This window comes from Rana temporaria, chromosome 11 (assembly GCF_905171775.1).
Source record: "Rana temporaria chromosome 11, aRanTem1.1, whole genome shotgun sequence".
NCBI lineage: Eukaryota > Metazoa > Chordata > Amphibia > Anura > Ranidae > Rana > Rana temporaria.
The window spans coordinates 19,854,356-19,872,940 of NC_053499.1; the positions used below are offsets into that span (position 1 = coordinate 19,854,356).

Here is an 18,585-nt window from a genome sequence, read left to right on the forward strand (position 1 = left end):
ACACTTAGCAGGATGTCTCTGAGGTTTGACGGTGTTTGTCCTGGCCCTGCTTCCACTCTGACAGGCATGCAGGAGAATGGAGCATTGTTCATCAGTAGGAGCCTGGTTTCTTCATATGGATCCAGGTTAGCACAGATATACCTTTGAGGTAGTTAATAATTACAAAGGAGAATGATGGGCAGGAAGCCAGCACTAACACAGCCGTTTACTGAATGTGTACAAATAACAAGTGGGCTAATTCTTTCTAAGGGTGGAGGGAGTTTGGTCTCCAAAGTATATTAGGTTTTTTTCGGGATTCATCCTGCCTGTGCATGGGACTTGTAGTTCCATCTCTGCCAAAGCATTACCAAGCAATTACAACTTTATAGCCCGATCAAATCCTCTTTATTTCTATAATTCTGCATATACACTAATAATACTATTTTAACTGCTTCTCTCACACACATTGCAGCTGCCTGGCCTTATGATGACTCCCCCCCCATGCTCACCATTTAGACTGGGTTCACACTACTGCACTACTTTCATCCTACTTTGCTCTGTGTTCAATGTTTCCCTATGAGAGCGTCTTGTAGCGTCCTACACAAGTCAGTCCGACTTTGAAAATGCTCCCTGTACTACATTGATCCTACTTCAGGCCCATTGAATATCATTGAAGTCGGACCAAAGTAGTATCCTGTTCATGAAAGTAGGATGGATGTAGGACCAATGTAGGATAAATGTAGGACCAATGTAGCAGAGCAAAGTAGGATGACAGTAGTGTAGTAGTGTGAACCCAGCCTTAATCAGTGGTACTTTTGCTATTGATTACAGCAGTGTGCAGGGGAATGTGCAAGACAGCCAGGCCACTGCGTTGTGTGAAATCAGCTGTCCGACTCTCCTACATACGGCCGGAGCAGCATATCTTACCTTTGCTGCAGCACTTGGCAGCTAAGAAAAAACAGTAAGATACTCAATTCATACAGTATGTGGATACTGTTATTTCTGCTAAAGGTAAAATGATCCATTTACGCTATTTGCACCAAATGTATTATACACCTTTGCGTTTTTTCAAGATGAGGAAATGAGAAACCCCTCTGATATTTTTGATCTTCCAAATATATGCAGTTGAGGGGAAGATCTTATGGATAAAAGTTTAAAAAGCGTCCTGACTCTCCCTTGGACTACAGGAGAGCATGGGCATCCTGACCAGGGCTGGACTGGGACAAAAATTTGGCCCTGGACTTCATCCAGACCGGCCCACTTTAATTCAATAAAATGCTGCCCCCCCGAAAAATCACGCCCACCAAAAGGCCCCTACATCCATTATTGTATATCATGAGAGGGTGAGAGAGAGGGGAATGAGAGAGAAAGAGAGGGAGGGTTGAGGGAAAGGGAGTGAGAGGGGGTGGGTGAGAGAGGGGGGTGAGTGTAAGAAAAAGAGAGGGGGTGAGTGTAGGACCCCTTTTTACACTGAGGCGTTTTTTGGGCGCCTGTAAAGCGACTGAAAAACACTTCCCCTGCAGTCCCAGTGTGAAAGCCTGAGTGCTTTCACACTGGGGCGCTGCCAGGGCGTTAAAAAAAGTTCTCCAAGCAGCATCTCTGTTTTAAAAAACGGCCCACTGAGCCATCGGCCCACCGGGAAACTCCCTGTAGTCCCTATGGCCAGTCCATCCCTGGTCCTGACTCTCCTGTAGTCCAAGGGAGGGGGCGAGCACAACACCCCACACCAGGGAGAAAGCCTCGCATTACTGTGTGGAGTTACAGACAGAAGAACAGGAAGTGAGGATTTCTCAGAAGAAATAAGGACATTTAAAAGCAAAATGGAAGGATGAGGTAAGTGAAGGAGGACTGCACTGAGGTAAAGGAAGATATTTAGGAAAATAAATTGTACCTTTACAACCCCTTTAATGCAGCCTCTCCATTGCCATCAGTACATCCTAAACAATGCCCATCTGCAGCCTCTGTGGGGACAGGAAGGGGGATGGGACGAGTGCCATCAGATTATTTACAGGAGAATCTCCTGTTTACGTGGCGGCCTCTTTAATACAAAGTCCTGCCTCCTATTATAGACAGAACAGTCGTCCAATGCCAGCCTAGGAGACGGGACTTCCTAATATCGAGGCCGCAGAGTAAAAAGGAGATTCTCCTGTATGTAATCTTTCGGCACTCGTCCTGCCCCCTCCGAGGAACGATCGGGGATTCGTTGGGGTTCACAAAAGATATATATAGCCAAACTACCAGTAGGACCGTATGGAACCGGACCATGGGCTGCAATTGGCCCACGGGCTGGACTTTACGTAATATGCCTGGTCTAGATGGATGGAGTGTCCGGAAATGGTGGCAGATTGCTCTTAATGAGGGAGAGATTGTAAAATATATTTATTTTTGGTCAACTGCTTCTTTGTGGCATTGGAGTATAGTAGAACATTATTGCCATTGTTTTGGTATAGAACAGGTGGTAGTGGTGGTAGAAGTTCACTCCGAAATGTTTGATTTGGTCTTCCCTTCCTTTATTTTTCTGTTATAATTCTCTGGATGATTATATATACCGTATTTATCGGGGTATTGCGCGCTCCGGCATATAGCGCGCACCCCTAAAGTGGACCCGACATTCCTGTAAAAAAATATTTTAGTACTTCCGGTTTTGGTGTCTTGCGCGGCGTCCATCGGCGGCCTCGTCGGGTGCGGCGTCCGTCTGCGGCTTCGGGTGTCCTCTTCGTCAGGGCCCGGCGTCCTTCTGCGGCGTCCTCCTTGCTCGATCCCCGCTTTCCCGCGTCGAGTTTGAATACTGCGCCGGCATATACCGAGCGCAGTACACTCGTGTATAGTCGGGCAGGCTCGGCTACTCTCGCGCTCACGTCCTGTACGTCCAGGACGTGAGCGCGAGAGGAGCCGAGCCTGCCCGACTATACACGAGTGTACTGCGCTCGGTATATGCCGGCGCAGTATTCAAACTCGGCGCGGGAAAGCGGGCATCGGCGTATACCGCGCACCCACGATTTTGCCCTGATTTTCAGGGCAAAAAGGTGCGCGGTATACGCCGATAAATACGGTAGTTTTATGTATTTATTTTTCATACAAAAAAATGCTATATGTACACGTGTCTGCATTTGATGCTCTCTGTACAGAATGGTTATTGATATTTATGTATTCTGCTATATGCTTCATGTATAGGTATGTTGTACACTTTGTGCATATGCATATGCATGACATATTAGGTATCTATTTACTTAGGCATAATCTTTCTCAGGCCTCGTACACACGGCCGAGTTTCTCGGCAAAAACCAGCAAGAAGCTTGCTGGGTTTTTTTTTTTGCCGAGGAAACCAGTCATGTGTACACTTTTCAACGAGGAAACCGCCAAGGATCTCATCGGGCCAAAAAGAAAGCATGTCTTCTTTTTCCCCGACGGCAATGGGAAAAGTTGGCTCGCCGAGATCCTCGGCGGCTTCACAAGGAACTATGAAGGAACGATGTGTTTTGCCCGTCGAGTTTCTCGGCCGTGTGTACGAGGCCTCACAGTATACAAAAAACATTGGGCTAATTTTAGTGTTATTTTTTTTTTTTATTCACAAAAGTGTTTTTTTCCCCCCAAATAATTGCGTTTGAAAAATACCGTGTGATAAAATGACAATGACTGCCATTTTATTCCCTAGTGTCTCTGCAAAAAAATGTATGAATATATATAAATAATGTTTAGGGGGTTCTAAGTAATTTTTTAGCAAAAAAATATATGATTTTTACATGTAGGAGAGGAATGTCAGAATAGGCCTGGGCTGGAAGTGGTTAAACCAGAGTTTAGTGTCACTTTAAAGCAGTGGTCTCAAAGTACCGGCCGCGGGCCATTTGCGGCCCGCGGACCAGTTATAAATGGCCCGCAGGCAGGGTGGAAGTAAGGGGAGCAACGAATCTGGTGGTGAGCCGTTGGTATTACAAGTTATTACCACCAGATGTGAGCTGGCGCCATCTGGTGGTGGCCGTTGGTATTACAAGTTAAGCATTACAAGTTAAACAGCAATTCTAATGTAATTTTACACTATTTTCACTGCCATATTCTTCCCTCTAATTAGAACCCCAAAACATTATATATATTTTGTATCCTAACACCCTAGAGAATAAAATAGCGATCGTTGCAATACTTTCTGTTACGCCGTATTTGCGCAGCGGTCTTACAAGCGCACCTTTTTGGGAAAAAATTACACTTTTTTAAATTAAAAAATAAGACAACAGTAAAGTTATCCCCATTTTTTTTAATATTATGAAAGATAATGTTACGCCGAGTAAATTCATACCCAACATGTCACGCTTCAAAATTGTGTCCGCTTGTGGAATGCCGACAAACTTTTTTACCCCTTAAAATCTTCATAGGCGACGTTTAAAAAAATCTACAGGTTGCATGTTTTAAGTTACAGAGGAGCTAGAATTATTGCTCTCACTCTACCAATCGCGGCGATACCTCACATGTGTGGTTTGAACACCGTTTACATATGCGGGCGCTGCTCACGTATGTGTTCGCTTCTGCGCACAAGCTCGTCGGGACAGGGTGCGTTTTCTGGCTCCTAACTTTTTTAGCTGGCTCCTAGATTCCAAGCAAATTTGTCAAACCCTGACTTACACCAGTGCTGGTGGTAATAATGCGCTCGCTGACACCAGTGCTGGGGGTTAATAATGTGTTCGCTGACACCAATACTGTTGTTTTTGAAGTTTGAAAGTTTGCATGCGGCCCCCCATGGCATATGAAAACTTGTCTTGTGGCCCTCAGGTAATTTGAGTTTGAGACCCCTGCTTTAAAGCCCAATGTACTTTATAAATACTTTTGCTGTGATTTTGTTCTTTTGACACATGAAATGGTTCTTTAAGCTCCACCTGCTGGCTTAAAAGCAGAAAGCTAAATATTGTTATGCAATATTTTATATATACCCGACTTAAAAAGAAGAATGTAAAAAAAAAAATTCTGGCTGTATTAAATAAAGAAACTATGTCCAAAACCAATTTTCATACTTTTAAATAACAGTAATTTATTAATAATAATAATAATAATAATAATAGTAATAACCTTGTAGTTAAAAAGCAAATACATTTTATTCGAATATTTACCCAGCCAGGAATGCTCCTGTAATGGGAACGATATAAATACCTTTTTATTGCAGTAATGAAGCTCCTTTGTTGTGTTTGTAGCAGAGGGAAGGTTAAAAGGGGCGGAGAAACAAAAGTTTAGACAGTCTTCATGTCACCTGACGGCACCCGGGCTGGGAAATAGGAGAGGCTTTTTTTTTTTGGCAGAAAACAAAGTTGGCTTTGTGGATTATGTTATGTTCTCGTATCTCAGCAAGGAGTTATGAAAGCTGTGAAAATTACCCTTTCCTAATGCAGGTCAACCACCCCCCGGTGTAAATGTGGTGAGTACATTAATCTATCCATACGCAAGATCACATCTATTGCATGCTTCAATCCACCTTAAGGCATGCCAGTTTGAAGGAACTACTGTTCCAGGATTTGTAAATACACATGGGTTATCTCATCTTTGTTCTGTGTACGTTTTGTAAAAAGTTGCCTGAAGAAAATGCAGTTAATTTATTTAGGTTTAATTTTGTTTTTTTTGTTTTTTTCCTTTTTAAGAGTATTTTCATTTTCATTCTTGTTTCACTTCTTTTCTGGGTACCTATTAACTGGTAACTACAAAAGCTTCATTTAAAAAAAAAACATATAAAACATGGAGATTAAACCCGGTCAGTATTTGTAACATTTGTATATTCTCATTTATTATCATGTTAACATTTGCTTAAAAGGAAAAGATAAAATTTGAGTGTGCTGTAGTTCATTGACATGTGCGTCAACCCTTGCTGTCACTCTGAAAAGCGATCTTGACATGCATTTGCCATTTGGTGGCTGTAATACCTGCTGGATGTGAAATGCTGTTTAACTTTTAATGCAGTGCATATACAGCCCTAGAGGGCTGCATGCTCTTTTTTTAGGTGGGCAGTTGGAGTGGGGGGGAGTATAATCGTGACTCTACCTCCTGGTTTTAATGTCCCCTAGCTGCGCATATCAGCGCAGGTTCACACTGAGCTGCAGGAGTAAAGCCGTGCGAGTTCAACTGAACTCGCACAATTTCACTCCCGGGCAGTCCCGGTTTCTGCACAGATGTCAATGTAAATCGCGGCCCGAAATCGCAAAAAGTAGTACAGAAACTACTTTTTGAAATCAGTGCAGCGCCATAAATGTGGCATCACACTGATTAGGACGGTGCCATTGCCGGCAAATGCCGTCGTTTTGACATGCCAAATCGCATGTCAAAATGCACCAGTGTGAACCAGGGTAAAATGACCCTAAGCCCAGGTTCACACTGGGCTGCGGGAATTAAGCCGTGCGAGTTCCGCTGAACTCGCTCAATTTCACTCCCATTGGCATTCCCAATTTCGGCCGCAATTACAGAGACATCTGCAGAAGGTGTCAATGTAAATCGTGGCCCAAAATAGCAAAAAGTAATACAGAAAACTACTTTTTGAAATCGGTGCAGCGCCGCAGATGCGGCGTCGCACCGATTAGGACGATGCCATTGCCAGCATGTCAAAACGCAGCAGTGTGAACCTGAGCTAAAACACAAAAACAAAAAAATCAAAAGTGTCAAGGTGAATTCCAGTTAGCTTAAAAAAAAAATGACATATGGATGCTCTTTTCGCACTGTATATACAGGATATAATGCTCATTAGTCCAGAGGGGATAAGATATAGCGTATCACCTCATCCCAATGGTTCTGGTAGTGATGACAGGTCCTATGAAGCTGCTTCTTGCATTTTCTCCCCTCTTGCTGACATTATCATGTACAATGTCCTGCAATGTGCATGATTATTATTCCAAGGCAGGAGTGAAGAGGACTGAAGCACCTGAAGTTAGCTGAAGGACACCCACATGTGCTTTTTCCCCCCCTAAAACAAAAGTGCCCTTAGACACTAAAGCCTTGTACACACGATCAGATTTTCGTCCATTTTTTGTATGGTGTATCTGAGATATGCTACGCCCGCCTAAAGATAGGCGCTTTTTTGAGAATCTGGGCCTTACTGTAGAGCAGGAAGAATCAAGGAACTATGAGGGTGCTCATCAGCGCCTCCCTCATAATTCATTGACAACTACAAGCAATCTGCCACAGTGGCAGGTGGGACTTGTAGTTCATTCATTTACAGAACTCTGTGAATGAATGATGTGGCTGTGGGCAGAGCCCCGCAGAGCTGCGCTGTTTTTAAATTGTAACATTGGTATTCAGGGTGTAATATGTAACATGTCAGTAAAGAAGACCCCCCCCAATCCCCTGCTGTAACAGCGAACATAGGATCCTCTCCCTGTTGTCACGGCAGGGGATTGGGGGACTACTTTAGTGACATGTTACATATTACACCCTAAATAGGAATAAAACCTGTTGCTAAAGGTGAACTTATCCTTTAATCAATCTGTATTTGGCACCTGATGTTTAGTTATTTGTTCAGCCCACAAAATGTTTGCTATTGTATATTGGCAGCAGATACAGTGTAAGAACAATCAGGATATTAATGTGTGCTTTAATCATCTGCTGTAAAGACGTTTGCTTTCCCAGACAGTGTATCATATTTATACAGGGCGTGCCTGCCACCTGATGCCATGTACACAGCTTTAGATGTGGCTTTATGGATAACTTTTACAATGGACCTTGTGGCTCATACAATGATATATGATCATTTTACTGGACACTATGCAGAGCAGTTCTTTTATCCCTCACTTTAAGGTCAAAGCATGAGCTATGTGTTGAATAATATCTTGTATCATCATCATACTCTTTTATTTTATTTTTTTGACCCTGTTAAAGGAGAACGTCATTAAGCATCATTGGTACATGGCAATTTAAAGGGCAAGTCCACTTTTATAATAATAATGAAAAAAAAAAAAAGTGCATGATAAAAACAACATGCACAATTGCTACAAAGCTATATTGTATTATAATGTTATTAAAAATTACATTTCCTTTTCAAACTGCAGCTGCTGTAATTTTTCTGTAAAATTCACTTCAATATGGCAACCTGGAGGCATTCTGTATGCTGTTGGTGTATAGAACGCCTTGAGAAATGCGATTTCCTGCTCCTGTGATTGGCTCACTGATTTCCCCAGAGATCTGCACTAAGAAGCATGTAAAATTATAGGCGTATACTCTACAAAGGTTAAATACTTCTAAATCCTTCTAAATCCTTCTCATCAGAATATGAAGGGTACATAGTGGAACAAACCGCTATTAACCTCCCAGCAGACACAGACACAGACAGCAGGACTCAGCCCCGCCCCCAGGCTCCGTGTCATTGGATTTGATTGACAGCAGTAGGAGCCAATGGCTGCGCTGCTATCAGTCTATCTAATCAGGACCCAAGACACCGGCTGGAGCTGGTGTGTTCATCCCCATCGCTGTTGAGACCGGAAACAGGTAAGTAAAAGAGGGACTTTGGGGGGATGCTGTATCACAGTAGGTTTTTCACCCTAATGCATAGAATGCATTAAAGGGGTTGTAAAGATAAAAAATAAATTCCCTAAATAGCTTCCTTTACCTTAGTGCAGTCCTCCTTCACTTACCTCATCCTTCCATTTTGCTTTTAAATGTCCTTTTTTCTTCTGAGAAATCCCCACTTTCTGTTCCTCTGTCTGTAACTACACACCGTAATGCAAGGCTTTCTCCCTGGTGTGGAGAAAGCCTCCTGAGGGGGGAGGGGGCCAGCAGGAGTGTCAGGACGCCCACTAACACACAGCTCCTTTCTCTATCTGCAAAGTAGAGAGTGTCCTGACTTGCTGCTCGCCCCCTCCCCCCTCAAGAGGCTTTCTCCACACCAGGAAGAAAGCCTTGCATTACGGTGTGTAGTTACAGACAGAAGAACAGGAAGTGAGGATTTCTCAGAAGAAATAAGGACATTTAACAGCAAAATGGAAGGATGAGGTAAGTGAAGGAGGACTGCACTAAGGTAAAGGAAGCTATTTAGGGATTTTTTTTTTACCTTTACAACCCCTTTAAGGTGAAAAACCCTGAGGGTTTACAACCCCTTTAAGGGGTTTCTGATGCCGGGGGGTGGGGCGGGGTTTATGATCATGTGACCGCCATGATTGGCTGCCATGGTGGTCACATAATCAGAAAGCTTCCAATTGCAAGTAGCGATCGAGAGCTTTCCGTTTCAACATTTTGGTAAATATGTGCCCACTCACTGTCAGGGCCCACCCATCGAGAGGCCACATATTTGCGTACTGTCGGCATGAAGAGGTTAAAGCTGAACTACAAGGAAAGTAAAAAGGCTCCCTTGAAGTGCGGCTGCCCCCCACAGATATAAGACTGGTACATACAGCCTCTTCTCCCACTATGCTTCAGCTGTCGGAGGGCCTCTGATGTCATCAAGAACAATGCACATAACCCAGTGTTCTATCAAGAAGTGTCGATGGGGGGGCACTTCTCGACAGAACACCGGCATTGGATATGAGGATGCTGAGGGACAGTACACAGGTGGAGCGTAGGGGAGTAAAGGAGAAGACCTGCAGGCATTTAGTGTGGGGGCAGCCCCACTGCAGGGAGGAATTCCTGGAAGTGGTCTTTAATGCCCATGGTTTTGGAACAGGATGCCCAATATGCTAGTGAATAGGGGACCACAAACTTTTGGTCATGGTGTATAACTATACTGTAAAAATAGCAAAGACCCACAGAAAGTTCAGAGTAGAAAAACCTATGGAACATGTTTGTGGGTTGTTGAGTTTGGGCCTTCCATGGTCTTTACAGTCTCTCTGCACAGATGATATTGGATGTTTCATTCATCTGATTTGTTCTCTAGTGTTACTTGGTGACAATAGGCTGTTAGGACAAAGGAAGGGCCTCCTGGCAATCAGCTAAAAGGACAAGGTACTTCTTCTCTGTATTGTTTTTAAGGTACTTTTTCTATTTTTAGAGTACTGTTCCACATCCTTTAGTTCAAGGCTTACAGGTTTACTTTACCAATATTTTTACTATAGCATGTGACTGTATAAGTCTTTGTTTAATACCTACACATACTGAATGGGCTGTTTATTTATCTAATCTCGCTTGGTAGAGCACAAAAAGCAGGTCGGCGATGAGAACAGTGATTGGTATTTGTAGTTATAAATGTTGTAACATCACCGTCCTGGTGACAAATGTGTGTCATTGTTTGTGCTGATCAGACAGGTTTTTTTTTTTACTAGACTGTGTGTCACAGAAATCGTATTATATGCTATAATAGTACTACGCGGAATCATTCACTACCAATGACTGTCTTTTAAAATTATGGATATGCTGTTTTAAAAGAATGTCTGTTTGTTCAGGTTTGCAGACATCTCAGGAGGCATTTTGGTCCACTCTTCTTTACAGATCTTCTTTAAATCCTTTAAGCGATTGTAAGGGGGGGGGGGGGGGGTTACCTTTCGGGCACGCTCCTGAGTCTAGCATTTGGCGTTCATAGAGGCCAATATAATTGCATTTATTTTGACTATACTTTTAACTTGTTTTTTTTATAGTAATAGTTTTTCGTTTCTGTTGCTATCCAGGGCTCCATTAGAGATTTTATCTCCCTTGCTGTTATGGTGATGATTTTACCAAAGAGGTGAGGAAAAATCTGCAAAGCTTTAATCATTGATCACATTGTTACAGCAGATAGCAACGTTTCATTTGTCACATGCCTGATGAAGGGGTCCTGCGTGACTCTGAAACGTTGCTATCTGCTGTAACGATGTGATAAATAAATCTGACAAAGGTTCTAGCCTTTCCCTACTCTACTAAAATAGATGTTTCTTCTGCCTGTTTTACAGGTGGAGATTTACCCTCACTTTCTGTTTGGTGAAACCTGTGTCACCAAGATGGAGGGGAAATCTCTCTAACGGGGCCCTTCTCTACCCTATTCAAAACTAAAATAAAAATTAGAACGTTTTGGCTCCACATGCACTTTATTTAAAGGTTAAGTCCAACTTTTATATATATAAAAAAAAAAAAAATAGGGCTGTTACTGATTAAAATTTTCGTGTTCGATTAATCTATTTTTTAATCGACTAATTTCGATTAATTATAATGCACAGTTTTTACAAATTTTTAATAAACTCTCCCCCCATACTGTAATGTCCACATCTCCCCACATACTGTAATGTCCACATCTCCCCACATACTGTAATGTCCACATCTCCCCACATACTGTAATGTCCACATCTCCCCACATACTGTAATGTCCACATCTACCCCCATACTGTAATATCCACATCTCCCCACATACTGTAATGTCCACATCTCCCCACATACTGTAATGTCCACATCTCCCCACATACTGTAATGTCCACATCTACCCCCATACTGTAATATCCACATCTCCCCACATACTGTAATGTCCACATCTCCCCTGTAATGTCCACATCTCCCCTGTAATGTCCACATCTCCCCACATACTGTAATATCCACATCTCCCCACATACTGTAATGTCCACATCTCCCCTGTAATGTCCACATCTCCCCACATACTGTAATGTCCACATCTCCCCTGTAATGTCCACATCTCCCCACATACTGTAATGTCCACATCTCCCCACATACTGTAATGTCCACATCTCCCCTGTAATGTCCACATCTCCCCACATACTGTAATATCCACATCTCCCCACATACTGTAATGTCCACATCTCCCCTGTAATGTCCACATCTCTCCACATACTGTAATGTCCACATCTACCCTGTAATGTCCACATCTCTCCACATACTGTAATGTCCACATCTACCCTGTAATGTCCACATCTCTCCACATACTGTAATGTCCACATCTACCCTGTAATGTCCACATCTCCCCCCATACTGTAATATCCACATCTCCCCCCATACTGTAATATCCACATCTCCCCACATACTGTAATGTCCACATCTCCCCTGTAATGTCCATCTCCCCCCATACTGTAATATCCACATCTCCCCCCATACTGTAATATCCACATCTCCCCACATACTGTAATGTCCACATCTCCCCTGTAATGTCCATCTCCCCCCATACTGTAATATCCACATCTCCCCACATACTGTAATGTCCACATCTCCCCTGTAATGTCCACATCTCCCCACATACCGTAATGTCCACATCTACCCTGTAATGTCCACATCTCCCCACATACCGTAATGTCCACATCTCCCCTGTAATGTCCACATCTCCCCACATACCGTAATGTCCACATCTACCCTGCAGTGTCCACATCTCGCCCCATACTGTAATGTCCACATCTCCCTGCTCGCGCCACTACTAGGCCGCCATCGGGTGTACCAAGATGGCCACGGCTCCGGAGCTAGGCCGAAGCCACGGCCTTTCCTATGGGCGAAATCGGGGTGCTCAATCTGCGGATCGTCCCTTTTAAAATAATTTTGATCGATCAAAAAAATTAACCATTAAACGACAAATTAATCGTTAATTTCCGCAGCCCTAAAAAATAAGAAATTCACCCATGTTTGCAGGGAATAAAATGTGCATTTATTATTTTTTTCCCCATGGGAGCATGCAAACCATTGCACCTGTGATCAGTGGATGGTGGGCACTTCTTCTATCCGTACCAAGGTGCAGGCTTTCAGTTGGAGAGTTGAAGGCCACATGGAGTCTGTCCGTTCAGTTGTTTCCACCTTTCCCGTCAATGTCAATGGTGAATACCACACTCATGTTCCATTGAAAACTAAAAATCTATCTATTGCGGTGCCAGATGGAACTTGTAGTTATTATTCACAGATCTCTGTGAGTGTTTTTTTTTTAAATAAGAAATTCTCCCATGTTTGCGGTCGAAAAAAAAATTGCATTTCTTTTATTTTTTTCCATGGGAGCATGCAAACCATTGCACCTGCGATCAGTGGATGGTGGGCACTTCAACTCTCCAACTGAAAGCCTGCACCTTGGTACGGATAGAAGAAGGAAGTGTCAATGTCAATGGTGACTACCACACTCATGTTCCATTGAAAACTAGAAGTCTATCTACCGCGGTGGCAGACGGAACTTGTAGTTGTTATTATTCACAGATCTCTGTGAGTGAATGAATGACACAGCTGTTCAGGTGGAAGAAGAGTCAGACCTGCAGGGCAGGCAAAGCTAACAGAATTAGGATCCATTTATACCAGATGCAATTGATTGCATTTTTGACTCCATTCCAACTGCATGAACAGTCCTAATTGCAGGTTATTCTATGGATATATTTTACACATTACAGTGGAGTGCAGTGAAAAAAAGTACAGCAAGCTGCATTTTTCTGCACTGCAACATGGAAAAAGTGAACACAAATGCACCACAATGCATCACATTGCACATAAAAGTCCCAAAGAAAGAAAAAAGTGACCTCGCAGGACAAATGGGGTTGGAAAAACACACATCAACTGCATGTAAATGCACATAATATGTACATTAAATACATGCAAATGTGCATGAAAAATAGGCGCAGTAGATGTGCAGTTTCGAGTGTGAATGGGCCCTGGGGATTTGAAAATTTTGGTTATGATTAATATATTTTTTTGGAATGGCTAACACAATTATAGTACCTACTGTATTCAGAACAGGTATGCTTGGGAGCATATTAAATTGGAAAATGTTAAATAGTCACCAAGGAATTTCTACGGCATACATTGCAGTTTAGTAGAAGGAAGAATAGAAGAAACAAAGATAAGAGAAATTGGAATTTAAACAAGAGGCGAGAGATAAGGGCAGGAGAAAAGACAGGACAGAAGAAGAAGATACATTTGGCATAGTCAAATTTGGTTTAAGAAAGAAAGAGGGTAATACAAATAATTATAGGTCTTAAATTCAGGGGTAGGCAACCTTGTCACTCCAACTGTTCTGCAACTACAAGTCCCATAATGCATTGTAAGACTCTTGACAGCCACAATCATGACTCCTATAGTAGGAGGCATGATGGGATTTGTAGTTTCACCACAGCTGGAATGTGGAGGTTGCCTACCCAATATACAGTATGTATACCCAGCCATTAAAATCTCCTACCGGTATAATCTTTAACAGCTTCATGTAATTTAAAAAGTAATTTTCAATCCATTTAGATTTGCAGCTGGATCACCTTGCCATAGCAATTCTTTTTGAGGAACTTGCAGTAAGGATTGCATTTGGCCATGCCAGTGCTCGTTCTTGCTGCAGTTTTATCACTATCAGGAATTCCTGAGCGCTAAGACACAACAAAGAATATAGAACTAAAAGTTAAAACAGGGTTTTATATATAATAAAAAAGAATTATAAAACCTGATGCACAAAGCATACTAAATGTCATCAGATTAGGCTTTAAACCTCCTGAAATGAAAAATGAACAGAGCATATTCCTCTATAGTGTGTACTAGCCACAATCCAAAGCACCTAGTATAATGTTTGTCTTACTCTCTTTGATCTCTGGCATTCTCTGCATTGTTCACATCTGACAGGCTATCCTGACACCACAGAATCTTGGCACACAGCTCTGCCCCTCTTCCCTTCCAGCACACAGAAGGTGATTGGCATCCTCAGTTGTGCATGTTTTCCAATGAGACTGTATAGAGAGGGGGGGTGTCCTTTCCCTCCACACAGGTCTCAGATTACACTCAGCTTTTCCTCTCCTGGCTGTGCAGTGTATGGTGTTAGATTCTTTACCCCTTGCCTTCTGGAACTGAGAAAAAGTATTTGATCTGTATGTGTAAGAGGCTGTATAGAAGTAGTGCTGCAGACAAACAGGTACAACTTATGTAATAGGATGTGTTTCGTCACCGGAGGCCAGTCACTTCAGTGGGTATATGTAAGCTTCCATGTTTTTTGAAACGCTGACCTGTAAAAAGAAAAGCATTCAGATTACAAAATCGCAGTCAGTGAAGTCAGAACTTCCGTTTTCAGTGAGCATTGAAGGCAAAGGTTAGGCAGGCAGCATTTTCACAGGGAGAAAGTGTACAAGTACATCTTTTCTTTAACAAATATAATAATAGAATTTCAAAAAAGTAAGTTGGATAAACTGTGTGATTTTTGCATTTCAAAATCCTTTTTGGAATAAAAGCAGGTTCCATTAACCTGAGCCTCTATTATGTCGCTAATATTTGTACTGTGATTTAAGTGAATGCTTCTATTTCACTAAACAGCCAGAGTTGGATTGTTCTCGAGGTTCAGATCACTGGAGCGCTTTGACCTTGTTATTGCTTGGCACTGCGTAGTCCTGTACCTATTTTTTTAATGTTTGAATGATAAAAGGCAGTTTAAAAATGTGTCAGGCAATTGCCAGAGGACAGAGATTGTTATAAATGATTAGGGTACTAAAAATGTGGTCAGGGCTTTGTGTTGTATTCATTAGTGTTTTGTGTCAGTGTCCCCTCCATAGTCACAAGGTTGGCTTATCTTGAAGAAACCCACACATAAATAACACTAAAGCCCTGTACACCTCTTCTGAAAGACCTGTACAACTCTGGATACCAGCGCCTTGAGGCGATTAAAGTGGAGGTTCACCCAAAAACCTTTTTTTTTAACATTAGATTGAGGCTCGTTTTGTCTAGGGGAATCGGGTGTTTTTTTTACAATCGAAGCAGTACTTACCGTTTTAGAGAGCGATCTTCTCCGCCGCTTCCGGGTATGTTCTTCGGGACTGGGCGTTCCTATTTGATTGACAGGCTTCCGACAGGCTTCCGACGGTCGCATACATCGCGGCACGATTTTCTGAAAGTAGCCGAACGTCGGTGCGCAGGCGCCGTATAGAGCCGCACCGACGTTCGGCTTCTTTCGGCTACTCGTGACGCGATGTATGCGACCGTCGGAAGCCTGTCAATCAAATAGGAACGCCCAGTCCCGAAGACCATACCCGGAAGCGGCGGAGAAGATCGCTCTCTAAAACGGTAAGTACTGCTTCGATTTAAAAAAAAACTACCCGATTCCCCTTCACAAAATGAGCATCAATCTAATGTTCTCTTTTTCCTCAACGGGAATGGAGAAAATTGACACGTCGAGTTCCTCGACAGCCTAACAAGGAACTCGACGAGCAAAACTATGTGTTTCACCCGTCGAGTTCCTCAGTCGTGTGTACGAGGCTTCAGACTAAATTCCGACTGTGCCAAAATGCGGTCATGTAAAACACTACGACGAGCCAAATTTTTTTTTCAATGCTTCCGAGCATGCGTCGACTTTGATTCTGAGCATGCGTGGATTTTTCTCAGATGGACTTCCACACAGACGATCAGATTTTTCTATCGTTTTTTTATCCACAGGAAAAATTTAAAACGTGTTCTATTTTTTTTAACACTGATGGGGAAAAAAGATGTATGGGGCCCACAGACGATCGGTTTGTCCGATGAAAACAGTCCATCGGTCTGTTTTCATCGGACAAACCGATCGTGTGTACACGGCTTAAAAAAATTAACGATTTGAAGAAAAATATTTTAAAAAACAACATATTGCAGGAGCCCACCCTTAATAAGATTTTGAGTACCCACCTTTCCCAGGGGGCAGAGGTGAGGTACAGTGACAGTGCATTCACCTTCAGAAAGCAGCTGGAAGCCATGAATTAAGTCTTAGGCCTCGTACACACGACCGAGTAACTCGAGACACATCGTTTTCCTCGACGAGTTCCTTGTTAGGCTTGTCGAGGAACTCGACAAGCTTGCTTTGTGTACACACGATCAAGACAAAGTCTCCTCGTTCTCATACGCGGTGACATACAACACATACAATGGCAGGGGAAGTTCGATTCCACTGGCAAAACCCTTGGGGCTGCTTTTGCTAATCTCATGTTGCTGCGTGTTAAGTAAACGTTTGGTGAGAGACGATTTGCACTTTTCAGTCTGTTACAGCGTGACAAATGTGTTATCTCCATTACAAATGCTACTTTTACTCCCGTCTCATACTTTATTCTGAGCATGCGCGGGTTTCTTAGCATACACACGTTCGAGTTTCTCGTCAAAAACCAGTCCGACGAGGAAATTGAGACTCCCGTCGAGGAAAAATAACTTGTTCTCTTTTTTTCTCGTCGAGTTCCTCGACAGTTTCCTCGATGAAAACCGTACACACGACCGTTTTCCTCGGCAAAAAAGCTCTGCCACCAAGTTTCTTGATGGATTCTGTCGAGTTTCTCGGTCGTGTGTACGAGGCTTTAAAGTGTTACTAAACCCACCACAGTAAAATCAGTCTGTCGCATGACAAGTTGTACCCCCATGATCTCCAGTGAGTACCGTTCATATCTGTGTGACTACGAAGTAGTCCCTGCACTACTTTGGTCCGACTTTGATGCGACTTGAGGTCCATAGACCTCAAGAATACACAGGCATTACTTTAAGTCTCATCAAAATAGCGGCAAAAATCTTTAGTCGACTCTATATGGCGTCTGCGCAGTCAACTCTACACAGGGGGCACAGGCGCCGTATAGCGCCGACTCGCAGGTCGGCTATTTACGGAAAACTGGTGACGCGCCTTATGCGCCATGGGAAGTTTTTCACCAGACGTCAATCATCTAACCCAGAAACAGGAACGCCCAGTCCCGCGGGAATCAGAACCCGGAAGACGGGGGGAAAATAACAAAAAAAAAAATACCTGCATACTGTACATGTCGTTAGTATGCTGGATGTAATGATAGATAATTGTTTTAGGGTGAACCTCCACCTTAAGTGGTTAATATACAATGTGTTTTGGGGCCCCCCTTGGACCCCTTCATCAGGGCTTAGGAGAACGGCTGTTGAAGGACTCAAGCTGATAAAATCTGGATATTCTAATGTACAGCAAAATAAAAAGTTTTGGTCCCCTTCAGCAGCTGAAATGTGAAGGCTACACATACAGTACCAGCTGCTGAAGGGGACCAATACTTTTGTTGGCTGAATATGCCTTTTAATAAATTGTTGGGAGTCATTTTTCCCTTTTTAATAATTATACTCGTCTTTGTGCGATCTCTTTCCTATTCCTCTACTCCCATAAACTGATTGGAGCTAACAAGGCTGGCAACATTCCTATTTACTTTATATTTCCGCTGCGTGAGTTTTGGCGGCCTGTAAAACTTCCCGCTTTGCTCTTATACGCTGTCACTCGGTTTTATTTCCCCCCCTTTGTCTCTGGCGGCTATAGATGCCAGGAGGGTGACCGCCGAGGAAATTCCACACTTCCGTGAAATGAATAGTTCTGCTTTTTCTTGTAAATTGGCTATTTTGTTTCACAGGCACAGCTGGGCAATAACCTAGAAGACCAGAGCTGTGTTTCTTATATCAGTACTGTTTTATTTAATAAAACTCCAACAAAGCCAAGTCCTGTTGCATATACAGAAGCCATATTTGTCTTAGATGATTATATAAAGGCTGTAATGGAAAAGCTTAGAATTGATACCCACACTTTGCTCAGATGAACTGTGCAGCGATGATCAAAGAAGTTATAGGATAATGTTTAGAGGAAATCACAGGGTTATTTATAGCAGGTACTGTGTTGCATACTATATGAGGTCAGTTATTATATAGGCTTCTGTATGATGACTTGTCGCTTTGCTGCTCTTTGCATCAGAGATGATACTTCTTTTCTTACCACTTTTATGTGTGCTGCTTCTACAGGTGAAACTCAAAAAATTTGAATATTGTGAAAAAATATCATTTATTTCACTAATGCAACTTAAAAGG

The 18,585-nt window shown here is 42.7% G+C and overlaps 1 protein-coding gene across 4 annotated transcripts in view; it reads left to right on the plus strand.

The window, feature by feature from the left end:
- Nucleotides 1-5,185: 5,185 nt before the first annotated feature.
- Nucleotides 5,186-18,585, plus strand: part of SHANK2 (SH3 and multiple ankyrin repeat domains 2) — a 530,251-nt gene continuing 516,851 nt past the window's right edge. For all 4 annotated transcript variants that reach the window (XM_040328114.1, XM_040328117.1, XM_040328115.1 and 1 more), the window contains exon 1: nucleotides 5,186-5,377. The gene's annotated coding sequence lies outside the window, so the exon portion shown is untranslated. The remainder of the gene's footprint in view (nucleotides 5,378-18,585) is intronic.